At 41.5% G+C, this 12,308-nt stretch overlaps 1 protein-coding gene across 7 annotated transcripts in view; it reads left to right on the plus strand.

Annotated features, from left to right (window-relative positions):
- The first annotated feature begins 1,133 nt into the window (after window positions 1-1,133).
- Window positions 1,134-12,308, plus strand: part of LCOR (ligand dependent nuclear receptor corepressor) — a 125,977-nt gene continuing 114,802 nt past the window's right edge. For 4 of the 7 annotated variants that reach the window (XM_068548284.1, XM_068548287.1, XM_068548289.1 and 1 more), the window contains exons 1-2: window positions 1,134-1,241; window positions 2,230-2,303. The gene's annotated coding sequence lies outside the window, so the exon portion shown is untranslated. Of the gene's footprint in view, window positions 1,242-1,904; window positions 1,944-2,229; window positions 2,304-12,308 lie in introns of those variants that run through there. The other 3 variants (XM_068548285.1, XM_068548288.1, XM_068548286.1) reach the window with 2 other exon arrangements.

Here is a 12,308-nt window from a genome sequence, read left to right on the forward strand (position 1 = left end):
ATCCTTAATCTTAAACCCCAAAAGCAGGAAAGAGGTCAGAATCCTAGGGTACTGGGCCTATTGGTAAAGAGGGATCTATGCTGTTTTTTCTTTTGGTTTTGCATTCCGCTGCCGCTCCTCCCGCCCCCGCACTTTCTCCTTTCCTTTTTCACTCCATCTTTTTCCTCTCTTTTCTCTTTCTCTCCCAAATAACAGTCAAGTAATTAAGATCAGCACCATGTTTAAATGGAACAGGTAGTGCCCTGCACAGGGTGATTTAATTATCCCAGGTTTTCACCTGAAAATCCCCTTCGCCATCGAAAATATTTCTCTTCGAGTTCTTTCCTGAAATATTAAGCCATTTTCCAACACTCTGCCTTAATTATTGTTAATTAAGCCTTCTTTCGAAATATTCTCACTTTAGTACAATTTTTTAAAACCCCTTTCCACACAACACAGGAGGGGTTCTGAATATACCAATTTTAGAATTTTGCCTGTGATCAGCCTTGCTAATAGAAATCTCCTGGTTTTTAAATATTAACTTAAAACGTTTGATTTCAATTTTTTACTGGGTTTACGAATGCCGGCTGCCTTTCAATGACTTAAAATGTATCCTCACCTTTGAAAACTCTAGGGCTCAGTGCCTCCACGGGCATCCAGGCATTTATTCTTAATTCTGCTTCTTTAATAGGCTCCTGGGAGGAGCGGTTTCGATCTAGAAGTTCAGGGAAGCAGTTACCACAGAACTTGCAACAGTTGGTGTCAGGCGACAGGCAGGTTGGAAGTGATAAATGGGGCTGGTTTAAGAAACAAAAAGCCCCGGGAAGGGAAAGGAAGGGACAGCCGTGGCCTTGGGGGCTGTCAGTACGGGGCCGGCGGCGCCCAGCTCCGGCCGCGGGAAGGCGCCTGCCTGGGAGGCCAGAGGCGGCGGCGGCCGCGGAGACCACAAGCCGGGAGATCGCGCAGCGTTGGGTGCGGGGCGGGCGCGTGCCCAAGCCGCCCCCGGGCCACGCCGGGGCCACCGCGAGGTGAGGCCAGCCCTGCCCCCGCGCCGCCCCCGGCGGGAGGCGCGACGCCCAGGCCGCGGGTGCGTGCGCGGCCCCGGGCGACGCGGCTGGGCGTGCGCGGGGCCGCGGCGGAGGCAGGGCCGGGCGGGCGGCAGAAGATGGCGAGGGTGTGTAGGCGGCAGCAATGCTCCGTTGAGAGACGCGGCTTTCGGCAAGAACTGGACTCTTGGCGCCACAAGCTCATTCACTGTGTAGGTGAGATCCTCCCCCGGCTGCCTCCGGCTCTCGGGCCACCCAGCCGCCGGCCGCCCGGAACGAGGGAGGGAGCCGGGAGAGAGCAATTGCTGCTCCGGCCCGCCCGCCCTCTTAGGCTTGGGCGTCCCCCTCCCCCACCCCCCGGAGTGCGGGCGCGCGCGACCTCCGGGCGGGCTCTCCGTGCTCGGGCCCCTCCCCTCCGCGCGCCCTTGCCGGGGCGGGCTCTCGGGCAGGAGCGCGTGCCCCTTCTCTCCTCCCTCCTTCCCTCCCTCCCTCCAGGCCCGGCGGCCCGGCGCCGCAGCTGGCTTATTGTGGAGGCTCGCCGCGCGCCGCTGCCACTGGACCGGTGGCGGCGCCGCCGCCGGTGCCGCAGAGCCCAACGCGAGAGCTGGGGGGCGTGCTTGCCCGCGGCTCGACCCCTTGCTCCGCTCTGGCCGGCGCCTTCCGCATCGCACGCCGCCCCTCCCCCACGTGCCGCGGCGGCGCGCGCCCGTGTCCCTGCGTGCACGGGCGGCGGGCGGGCGCTCGGGCGTGTGCGAGGCGTGAGGTGGAGATGGGGGCGGAGGGAGCCGGAGCTGTCACAGGCCCCGGGTCCGCCTGACGGAGCCAAGTGGGGTGTCATGGCCGCGGGGGGCAGCGGCTGCACTTCCTCTGCGGGCGGCGGCGGCGGCAGCGGCCGGGGAGTTAATCCTCGACGCTCGGGTCGGTGTGTGTGTATTTGTGTTCGGTGTGTGCGCGGCGGGAGGCAGGGGGGTGGGACCGGGTCCGACCGGGAAGCCGGAGCAGGGGTCGCTCTTGTCCTCTCCTGGGGGATTTTCCGGAGCCGCCGCCTCGCCGAGAGCCTCGTCCGCCGCCCGCACCTCAGGCCGCCTCGGGTGGCTTTTTCCGTGCGGGCAGGAGGGAGTGTGGACGGGGTCGCCCCGGGAGGGGCCGGGCGGCCGAGCTGCGCCTCTCACACTGTGTGTTTTGTCTGTTTTTCTCTCCCAAGGTCCCGTTTCCCTCTGTGCGGCGGCCGGCGGGACCATAAGGGCTTAACTCATATATTTAACCCCCCTCCAAAAAGTAAGTGGCCCGTGTGGTGTCTCCGCTCCGCCCGCCGCCCCCTAGCCCCAGTCCGTCCTGTGTCTGACTCTCCTGTGCTCCAGCATTGTTATTTCCCCATCTTTGCTTCGGTGCTGCTGATGTGTGGGGAAATGTCTCTTGTCGTCCTCCGTCCCCCACGCCCAGTCCTCGGGGAGGCCCAGAATTCCAAACCGCCCCCACCCCCGTGGGGAATGATCTTGGTCTTCCCAACAGAATCTAGGAGATTCTTTCCGTTCGCTTGGGCCCCTCATCCCCTCCTTCCCGACAGGGTTTCGTTGGAAGGAATTATGCAAATCCTGCTTTCTGGTGTCCATTCAGCGGCAATTTCATGCGGTGAGAAGTTCTCTTTGTTGTGCGAGGGGGAGAACAGACACTGATTTAATAGACATATCTGTTGGGGGGAAGGGTAGAGGGGGTGTGGAGAAGCTCAGTTTGGAAGAATTACAGCACTTGGTTAGCTCAGTGTCTTTGTGTTTGAGCTTTCTGGCTTGACAGGAGGGTATGCCCTTTACAATGTCCCACAAGGGATGTTTTCTATAATAGATTAAAAAACAAAACTGAAACTTTAAACAAGTGAAAAATAAGGTAACCTTTAGTTAGAGAATATAAACCTTTCCATTTCTGCGGTGTTTCATTATTAAAATGTATGTGAATTTTGTTAAGGGTTTAGACTGTACTATCAAAATTAATATAGGCAACAATGCTTTACAGTATCTGATATCACTTTGGTTGTCCACAGGTTAAAAGTATATTTTAAAACATATACTTGTATAAATAATAAAGGTATGAATCTGTTTTTTGGTATAATATGTCTTGTGGATATATTTGAAAATTTCCCTCCTGCCAATCCAAGCCCAGCTCTGCCGTCCAGGAATCAGCCTTTTGGTTATTAGTTATCATTTACTCTGCTCTGTCTCTGCTTGTTTTATTCTTTGAAACCTATCTTAGGTTTGCTAAAATGTTACATCAGCTTTAGCACTTTTTGAATTATGTGTTATTTGTAACTATCATATAAGAGACCTTATAAGGCATGTAGAGGTTTTGAGAATCATGAAATTAATGAGTTTTCAGAATTGTGAGTTAATACAAAATCCTGAAATTATTTCGAAGAATTTTTAGTTCTTGTATTTGTTTCACTTTTTTAATGATTGGTCTTTTTTTTTCAGTAGGGCTTTTTAGTTTTTAAAAGATTTTGAAATTGAAAACTATAACCCTATAGATTTCTTAAATTACTGTTGCTTTAGTTTAGTTGGTTGTTTATCTTATTCTGATTCTTTTTGCTTTGAATCCTTGCCTTTTGCCTCAGGCCCCCTTTTTATCAGTCATTGCTTAGTGTTAGTGGCGAGTTACTGCTGCTTGACAAGACGTTTTTGTTTTTTGATTTTGGGGTTTTTTTTTTTAACTAATCTTTCTGTTAAGTATCTGAATTGAATATCAAGTTTTAGATTCTTTTTTTGAGGGAGAATTTTAATCTAGTAATCAGTTTTTTTTAAAAGCATTCTGTTAACTCCAAATCTCCACTTTCGAGGTAGTAAAGTCCAGGAGATTATTTAGAGTCCAGAGTGCAGATCAGTATTTTAGTCTGAGCAGTAATATATAGTTGATAGTCTCCCAACTAAAATCAATTGCGTCTCATATTTCCTCTTCTATTGTATGTAATTTTGTTCTTTAGGAAAAGAGTTGTAAGTAAGTCAAATGTAGTGTCAACTTTCTATATATAAGAGCGGTGGCAATGATTTTTATTTATATATAATCCAAAAGGCAACTCTGTTTGTCACTAGCAAATGTAGTAATTCCTCTTTTATTTTAATGGATTGGTTCTGAACAGTTAACCTTCTATTTGATTCTCTTCACTGATTATCTTAATACTTTAGGGTCATTTGGTTCCTAAGTAATACTTAATTTATAGCAGTCTTTGGATTGAAAGTGAATTCTCACTCATTTCCAAAATCTAATACTCCCTTCTACTTTTTTTTTTTTGGAGGTAGGTGAGGGTCAGGACTGTAGAGGTGGAAGTGAAGGTGTTTGTGTTTCCATTATTAGGTTTTAGTCGAATTGGAGTTAGCAGGTTCAGACAGTGATTATGATCAAGATGGGTATTTGGTAACCAGGTGATTATTGAGTCCTCTGGGACTAGAATGATATTCCATTCTGGAAAGATGGAGGTTCTCTCTGTTGCCTAATATGATGTAACCTATTGCTTGGCTGCTCGTCATCTTTGCTATGTTCTCGAAAAGCTCTTCCCAACATAGGGGAAGTTGTGATTATTTCAGCTTAGCTCTAACTTGGTGGAAAAAAGATAGCAGGATGAGTCTCTGACTTAACAGAGAGTTATTTCAGATTGCCCTAATTCCCTCAAATATGCTTATAGCTGGAGCAGTTCTAGGAAGCATCTGAATAATGCCATTTTTTTTAGCCTTATGGGGTTACACAGGATGGCCTGGAATTCCTTCCAGAGTGAGAATTAGGTATTCAATGTCTGTGGGGACTTGCCACTTCTGAGTACTTGCCTAATCACTTAGCTACTTGTACTAGTGCTGTTTTTAGGATCGAAAGGCGGTTAGGTAAGTACATAATTACTTTATTTAAATATTTATTAAGCATCTGTCTTGTATCAGTCACTGTGGGCAAACAAAGATATTGGGGAAGCTGCCTTAACATTCAAGAACTTTTATTAGTCCTTAGAAAAAATATAGTGTATTCAGTACAAGGCAAAATGTGCCATACGATAGTGAAAGCAAGTGCTGGGGGTGTTTGGAAGTGAAAGAAATCAGATGATGAAGAAAGGCTTCATGAAGAAGGTGGTGGATTTTTGCTTCATTTTGATGAAAATGGAGAAGGCATTCCTGTCATGTGAAACAAATAAGCAAAAGTACAAAAGGACAAGAGTGAGTTGTCTGTTTAAACTGCAGTCCAAGATTGGTGTAGGGAATGTATAGGTGATAAGTTTGCAGAGATAGATTGTTGGATTTTCTAATGCAGGTTAAGAAGTGGAGTCTCTTTGTTAGGCACCTTGGGGTTTGCAACACACCTCTCTCCTTAGCTCAGAAGAAGAATGTTTCCTTTATTTAAGGATTCCATTGTAAAATTCTACAATAATGATGTTGGTTGTTTTTTTAAATCACCTTGGCAGAGACAATATTGTTATCCACAGCAGTGTCTCTTCTAAGTAAGCTCATTTGGAGGCTGTACCTTATTCCATTGCACAAAACTCGTTTTTGAAGTTGCCTAAAATCAGTGGCATATTCATTCTTTGAGTCCCCTTAGTTTTGGGAAATTTTCATCCTTTAGAGGTTGGATTTGGTATTTGGAAACAGAAAATAATATTTTCTGCCACAAATAAAGGTACATATAAAATAATGAGATTGGTTTTTTTTCCTGCCTTGCAAACTGGCTCTGAAAGCTCAGCAGAGGGGCTTGATTTGTTTTGATGTGCCTCTGAACTTCTCTCTTGATTCGTATTTCCTTTATGTCCACCCGTCTGCTGAATGGAATCTGGATATTGGGTAGATGTGAGTAAACAAAGCTGTTATTTTTTGTAGTTTCAAGTTAAAGACTTGCCATTACTACCCTCCAAATTATCTTTACTCTATTTGCAAATACTTTTTAAAATCTTTTTACTGTTTGTTATACTTGCACATTGTTTTTGGGATAATCCCAGTGTGAAACATTTGCTAATTTTATTGACTGTCTCTTGTATGTGGGAAGTATCCCAAGTCCAGTGGTCCATACCCTGAATTTTTTCTTTTTTTAATTGAGATATCATGTATATACCATAAAATTCACCCTTTTAATTCATACAATTCAGTGGTTTTTAGTTTATTCACAAGATTGTGCAAATATCACTAATTCTCGAACACTTTCATACCCAAAAAAGAAACCCTATACTCATTAGAAGTCATTTCGCATTTCTCCTATGACCCAGTCCTTGGTAACCCCTAATCTACCTCTGTTTCTGTGGATTTGCCTATTCTGGACAATTCATATAAATGTAATATTATAATATGTGGCCTTTTGTGTCTGGCTTCTTATCATGTTTTCAGAATTCATCCATGTACTGGCATATATCAGCGCTTTATTGCTTTTTATGGCTAACTAATATTGCATTGTATGGACATACTATATTTTGTACATCCATTCATCAGTTGTCAGACGTTTGAGTTGTTTCCACTTTTAGCCTGTTATGAAGAAGCTGCTGTGAACTTAAGCAGCATTATTCGTGTGGACGTTTGTCTTTTCTTCTTTTGGGTACGTACTTCAGAGTGAACTTGCTGGGTCATATAGTAACTTTTAATGTTGAGGAACTGTTAAACTGTTTTCTAAAGCGGCTGCAGTATTTTACATTCCCACCAGCGGTGTAGGAGGATTTCAGTTTCTCCACACCCTTGCCAACACTTGTTACTGTCTGTCTTTTTGGTTATAGCCATTCTAGTGGGTAGGTATGAACTAGTATGTCATTGTTGTTTTGATTTGCATTTCCCTAATGACCATTGATGTTGAGCATCTTTTCATTTGCTTGTTGGCCATTTGTATATTTTCTTTGGAGAAACGTCTCTTCAGATCCCTAGCCAATTTTTTAACTAATTGTCTTTTTATTGTTGTCTTTTTATTGTTGAGTTGTAGCATATATTCTGGATGCTAGACCCACATCGGTATATGATTTGCAAAAGTTTTTTTCTTATCATACCCTCAGTTTGAGAGTAGTTAGATCAGAAGATAATCTGCAGCATTACTCCTGTGCAGGGAATAATGGATGTTGTAATGGAGTGATCAGAATGAACCAGAATTACTCAGGAAAGGCTTCCTTAAACATCCTTTTCCATGAATTATTAAAATTGTTATTTGATGGAGTTTTGTAATAACACAGATATACTTTGCTATCCAAATCTTCTAAGTTTTTGCCTTTTTTTAGTGAGGGTTCATATTTCAAGTTCAAATAATGTGGTAAACCGTGTTATTTGAATCTGTTCTATACCTGAGTTTTGGATAGTATATAATCAAGGTTTAGGTGGAGAAGGATATCTTTTCTCTATATAGACATTTTGTCTGAATCTATTCTGTGTCTGGTGTTCATGGTGTTACCATCTTATATCTGCACAGCACATTTTATATTTTTTTAGAAAACTTTCACATTATTTTATTGTCTTTATTTAGAAATGTAGAAAATTAAAGATGGGTATTAAAAAACTATTGGTCAGTTGGGAAACACTGAGTAATAACTCTTGTTAAAGTAATAAAGGGATTTCCTTTAGCATAAATGTTTCCCTTTTATCCACAGAAATAATTTTATGATATTTTAATGTTTGAAATAGTTACCTAATTTCTCAGGTAAAAGTAGAATACAGAGCTGAACTTCTCCAGAAACACACTTTTTAATTTAATTTGCTTCAATTGCTGTATAAAATTACATAGTAATTTTCTATCTCTATTAATGATGGTAAACATCAAGACTAACTTTTTGGGTTAGAAGCTGTGAATACCAGTATTATTTCCCATGAGAATTATTATTATTGGAAAAACTGTTGTATGATGAACGTTTTCATTTTTGTTGTTTACTAGATAGTCTGTGACTGTTATTTTGGTCTCATGATTAGCTTATTTTTCATAAGCTCTGAGTCATTATCATCATTATTAACAAATGATTATTGTATGTTTTTTTCTTATTAGTTGATTTTTTAGAGATTTCCAGAGGGTAAAGGCATGTTCTCCCTCTCCTAAGCTGCCAATATAAAGGGGAAGAAAAACTAATTTAAAAAGATCTACAGGTTGTGTGTTGCTTGGTAAAAGAAAATCCCACATCTGAAAATGTGAATGTACTACAAAAAATGTATCTTGTGTTACAACAGAATTCATCTCTGATTTAATATAAGAAACATGCTCCACTAGTACATGTAGAATTATTATTGGTTTATACAAATTTCAAAAATAAGTTTACCATGTGTACAGAGGAAGAAATTGTTGAATTTGTTAAATTGAGGCATGCTTATGTTCAGTTTGATGCTCTTTTTTTTGTGTGTTTTTTTTAAATTTTTATTTATTTATTTATTTATTTATGGCTGTGTTGGGTCTTCATTTCTGTGCGAGGACTTTCTCTAGTTGTGGCAAATGAGGGCCACTCTTCATCGCGGTGCACGGGCCTCTCATTATCGCGACCTCTCTTGTTGCGGAGCACAGGCTCCAGACTGCGCGTCAGTAATTGTGGCTCACGGGCCCAGCCGCTCCGCGGCATGTGGGATCTTCCCAGACCAGGGCTCGAACCCATGTCCCCTGCATTGGCAGGCAGATTCTCAACCACTGCGCCACCAGGGAAGCCCTGATGCTCTCTTGTTTTTCATGTATTTTTTATTGTCCCCAATGCATGGGTATTTTTCTTTTTAATTAATTAATTAATTAGTTTTTGGCTGCATTGGGTCTTCATTGTGGTGCACGGACTTCTCATTGCGGTGGCTTGTTGCAGAGCACGGCCTCTAGACGCATGGGCTTCAGTAGTTGTGGCACACGGGCTCAGTAGTTGTGGCTTGCGGGCTTTAGAGCTCAGGCTTAGTAGTTGTGGCGCATGGGCTTACTTACTCTGCGGCATGTGGGATCTTCCCGGACCAGGGATCAAACCCACGTCCCCTGCGTTGGCAGGCGGATTCTTAACCACTGCACCACCAGGGAAGTCCCAATGCATTGGTATTTATGGGCTTTTACCTGAATGCTCCCCTTCCTCTCAGTCAATGTAGGCATATTTTCTAAGTCATTTGTAGGTATTTTTCTCTATACCTACCCACAGGATATTCTCCTGTTCTGTTTTACCTGTCTTTTCATCTTTTAGGTACATGATTTATCAAAAGTAGAAGTGATGCTAGAACTTGTCTTCTTGTCCAACCATACTAAAGGGAAAAAGAATTTTTTAAAAAATCTTTCAATTTTGAAAACTTCAAACATACACAAAAGTAGAAAGAATAGTATAGTGAACACCCAGCTCCATCAACTAATGGCTGTTATTCATTCCCACAAGATTACTTTGAAGCAAATCCCAGACATCATATTTAGTATTGAATCTTTTTGCAACCTGCCTGTATAATATCATCTCCTTCTTCCCACCTCCCATCCCCATCAAGTGGTTCATAACTTTAAAGAATAGAGATATTATCTAAATATGGAGAAGACTGGTTGTTGTTTTGTCTTATTAATGTTCCTTAAGAGCTGTCATATGTTGAGTATTTACTATGTGCCAGACAAGAGCCCTTTGATGTTAATATCTGTTTTACAGGTGGAAAAACGGAATTTGGAAAGATTAAGGATTTCATTTATGGTCACTCAGCTAAAGAGTGGTAGACCTGGGATGGGAATTCAAAAGCCTGTGCTATAAAACATTAAAGCATACGCCCTTTTTTTAGACTTTCTTATTTGGTTCCACCAAGTTGCCTTTTCTTTCTTTGTTCTCTACTACTGATGGCATACTCAATTTATATTACAGTAAAGAATTCTACTCATAATGTTATCATAAATGGTAGCATAATTCTTTCAATACCCTGGCCTAAAATGTCTTTCCCTCTTCTCTTCAGTGTTATGGTCTAGTTTGTCTATCCTTTTTCTTCTCAAATTTTTAGTTTTGTCAGAGCTAAGTAGGTTTGAGCTGAATGCTTCCACTGGCTTAGTTCTCCTTCATACGTTGCTAGACTGGCCTTTCTTCACCATTGGCTGAGATCTGAGCATAGGTTTTGAAGAGGAAAGATAGCAAAGGATATCCAGGTGATCCTGGGCCTTAAGCTTGGTGAACCTTCCACGTGGACCAGCTTAGCTGACAGAGCACTTTGAAATTTGTAACAAAAGCATTATAGTAACAGTGTGTAGGTACCTGGCCTTTCCTTCTATTCATATCCTTCCCAGAAACCTCAGGTGTGGACAGAGGGGGAACAGGGTAAAGCAGATTGAGGTCAAGATTCAGGATTCCTGGATTTTAGTCAAATGCTTTTTGAGTTCTAACCTCCTATGCCTTAGATTTGGCACTTGGTTATAAATGTTTCAAAACGTGATGGAAAGCAAAGTTGCTGAGTAATGTATAATTGCTGAGAAGGGGAGGGAGCAATTTGGCAGATTTTTTTAAAATTTATTTATTTGTTTTTATTTTTGGCTGTGTTGGGTCTTCGTTGCTGCACGTGGGCTTTCTCTAGTTGTGGCAAGCGGGGGCTACTCTTTGTTGCGGTGCGCGGGCTTCTCATTGCAGTGGCTTCTCTTGTTGCGGAGCGCGGGCTCTAGGCGCGCAGGCTTCAGTAGTTGTGGCACGTGGGCTCAGTAGTTGTGGCTCGCGGGCTCTAGAGCGCAGGCTCAGTAGTTGTGGCGCATGGGCTTAGTTGCTCTGCGGCATGTGGGATCTTCCCGGACCAGGGCTCAAACCTGTGTCCCCTGCATTGGCAGGCGGATTCTTAACCACTGCGCCATCAGGGAAGCCCCAGATTTTTTAAATGATACGCTAGTTTGGTAATTCAAGCATCACCGGTCTCAGACTAATGCTACATTAGTAGATACAGGAAGATGTGACAAAGGTAAGTGGGAGAAATTCCCATCAAAATAAAATGGGAAGCTCTTTGCCTTCACTAAGAATAAAATGTGAGAGGAACATAAATATCTGTGAATATGTGCCTGTGTTGAAATGTGGCTTTTTCATTGCATGGTTAATGATATAAATAATTACTAATCTTGTCATATGTGTTAGGTTATGTGAATTTTCATTCAGCTAGTAAGGAAACTGATGAAGTTTATCTTGTATAAACGGGCATTGATTTAATTTATTTGAGCACAATAAAATGAAACTTTAATTATGGGTGGGCTCAGAAGTCCATAAATCTTTGGGAATAGTTATTGAAAAAAACCTTTAAGCTGGTCATTTTTCTGAGTGTTTAATGTAATTAATACATCTTTAAAAAATGATTTAGTTAATATACCCCTACGTAAAACGATCAGTGTGTTAATATTTTACTTATTGTTTATTTATTGGAAACCTAACAATTATGCTTAGCAGTATTTTTATAATACTTAATATGTTAGATACCCTATCTAGAGCTGGTTTTTGTTCTGGAAAGAGAATAGATCAGGATAAAAATAATGAAATAATATGGATTAATTTCTAACAATTTTTTGAGAGGTACTGAAGTTTTGCTGTATGACTTTTTCAAAAGAAAAGCAGGTATGATTAAAGTGATAAGGCTGTGTGCCATGTGAGACTTGTACAACCAATGTTTAGTTGTATATACATATATTTTCTATGCATAGCTTTTTACTGTGGAGTATTTACTAAAATAGATTTTGGCATGTTAAAATAAACAGGCATATACAGAGAGTCTAATCCATGTAGTCTCTTGATAACCATTTCAAGACCCATGGCTTATGGCTACTATCTTATCTAAAAGATAACATTCCCTTTGACCCCTTTCTCCTTAGGCAAAGAACTTCCGTTTAATTTTCATGTAACATATCCAAATCAAAGATTGTTTTATTTTATTGGTGATAGGCAAGGGTAAATTCATAAATGGGGTAAAGATAAAGAAGAGAAACTAGAATTTTCCACATTAAGTGAGAAGACTTTAGGTAGGAATTATAAGAAGCTGTAAACCTATGTGGGACTTAATTTTTATAAAAAATAAGTAGGCCACATAAGTGATAGTCCAACCTGAATGAGTTGTTTTGGTCAAGACTATTAAACTATTAAGAAGATTGAATTATCCACAGATTTTGATCTGTTAAAACCAAGGGAATGTAAATTAGTGGAGAAGAGTATTCTGATACAATTACATTGATTAAAAATTAGCTGACATTGTGGTAAAGACAAGGAACCAGAGATGTTGATAACCGAGACAATTTTTGCCTTTTTTTCCCTTTTCCTGAGAACTTAAACTTTATTTTGGAAAAAGTGGAAGGTTTGTTACTGTTAAGTGATTAATAAATATTTATGTATTTATGATACTACTCGATAGGAATTATTTGTTAAAACTATAC

Source organism: Eschrichtius robustus, chromosome 7, assembly GCF_028021215.1.
Source record: "Eschrichtius robustus isolate mEscRob2 chromosome 7, mEscRob2.pri, whole genome shotgun sequence".
NCBI classification, from domain to species: domain Eukaryota; kingdom Metazoa; phylum Chordata; class Mammalia; order Artiodactyla; family Eschrichtiidae; genus Eschrichtius; species Eschrichtius robustus.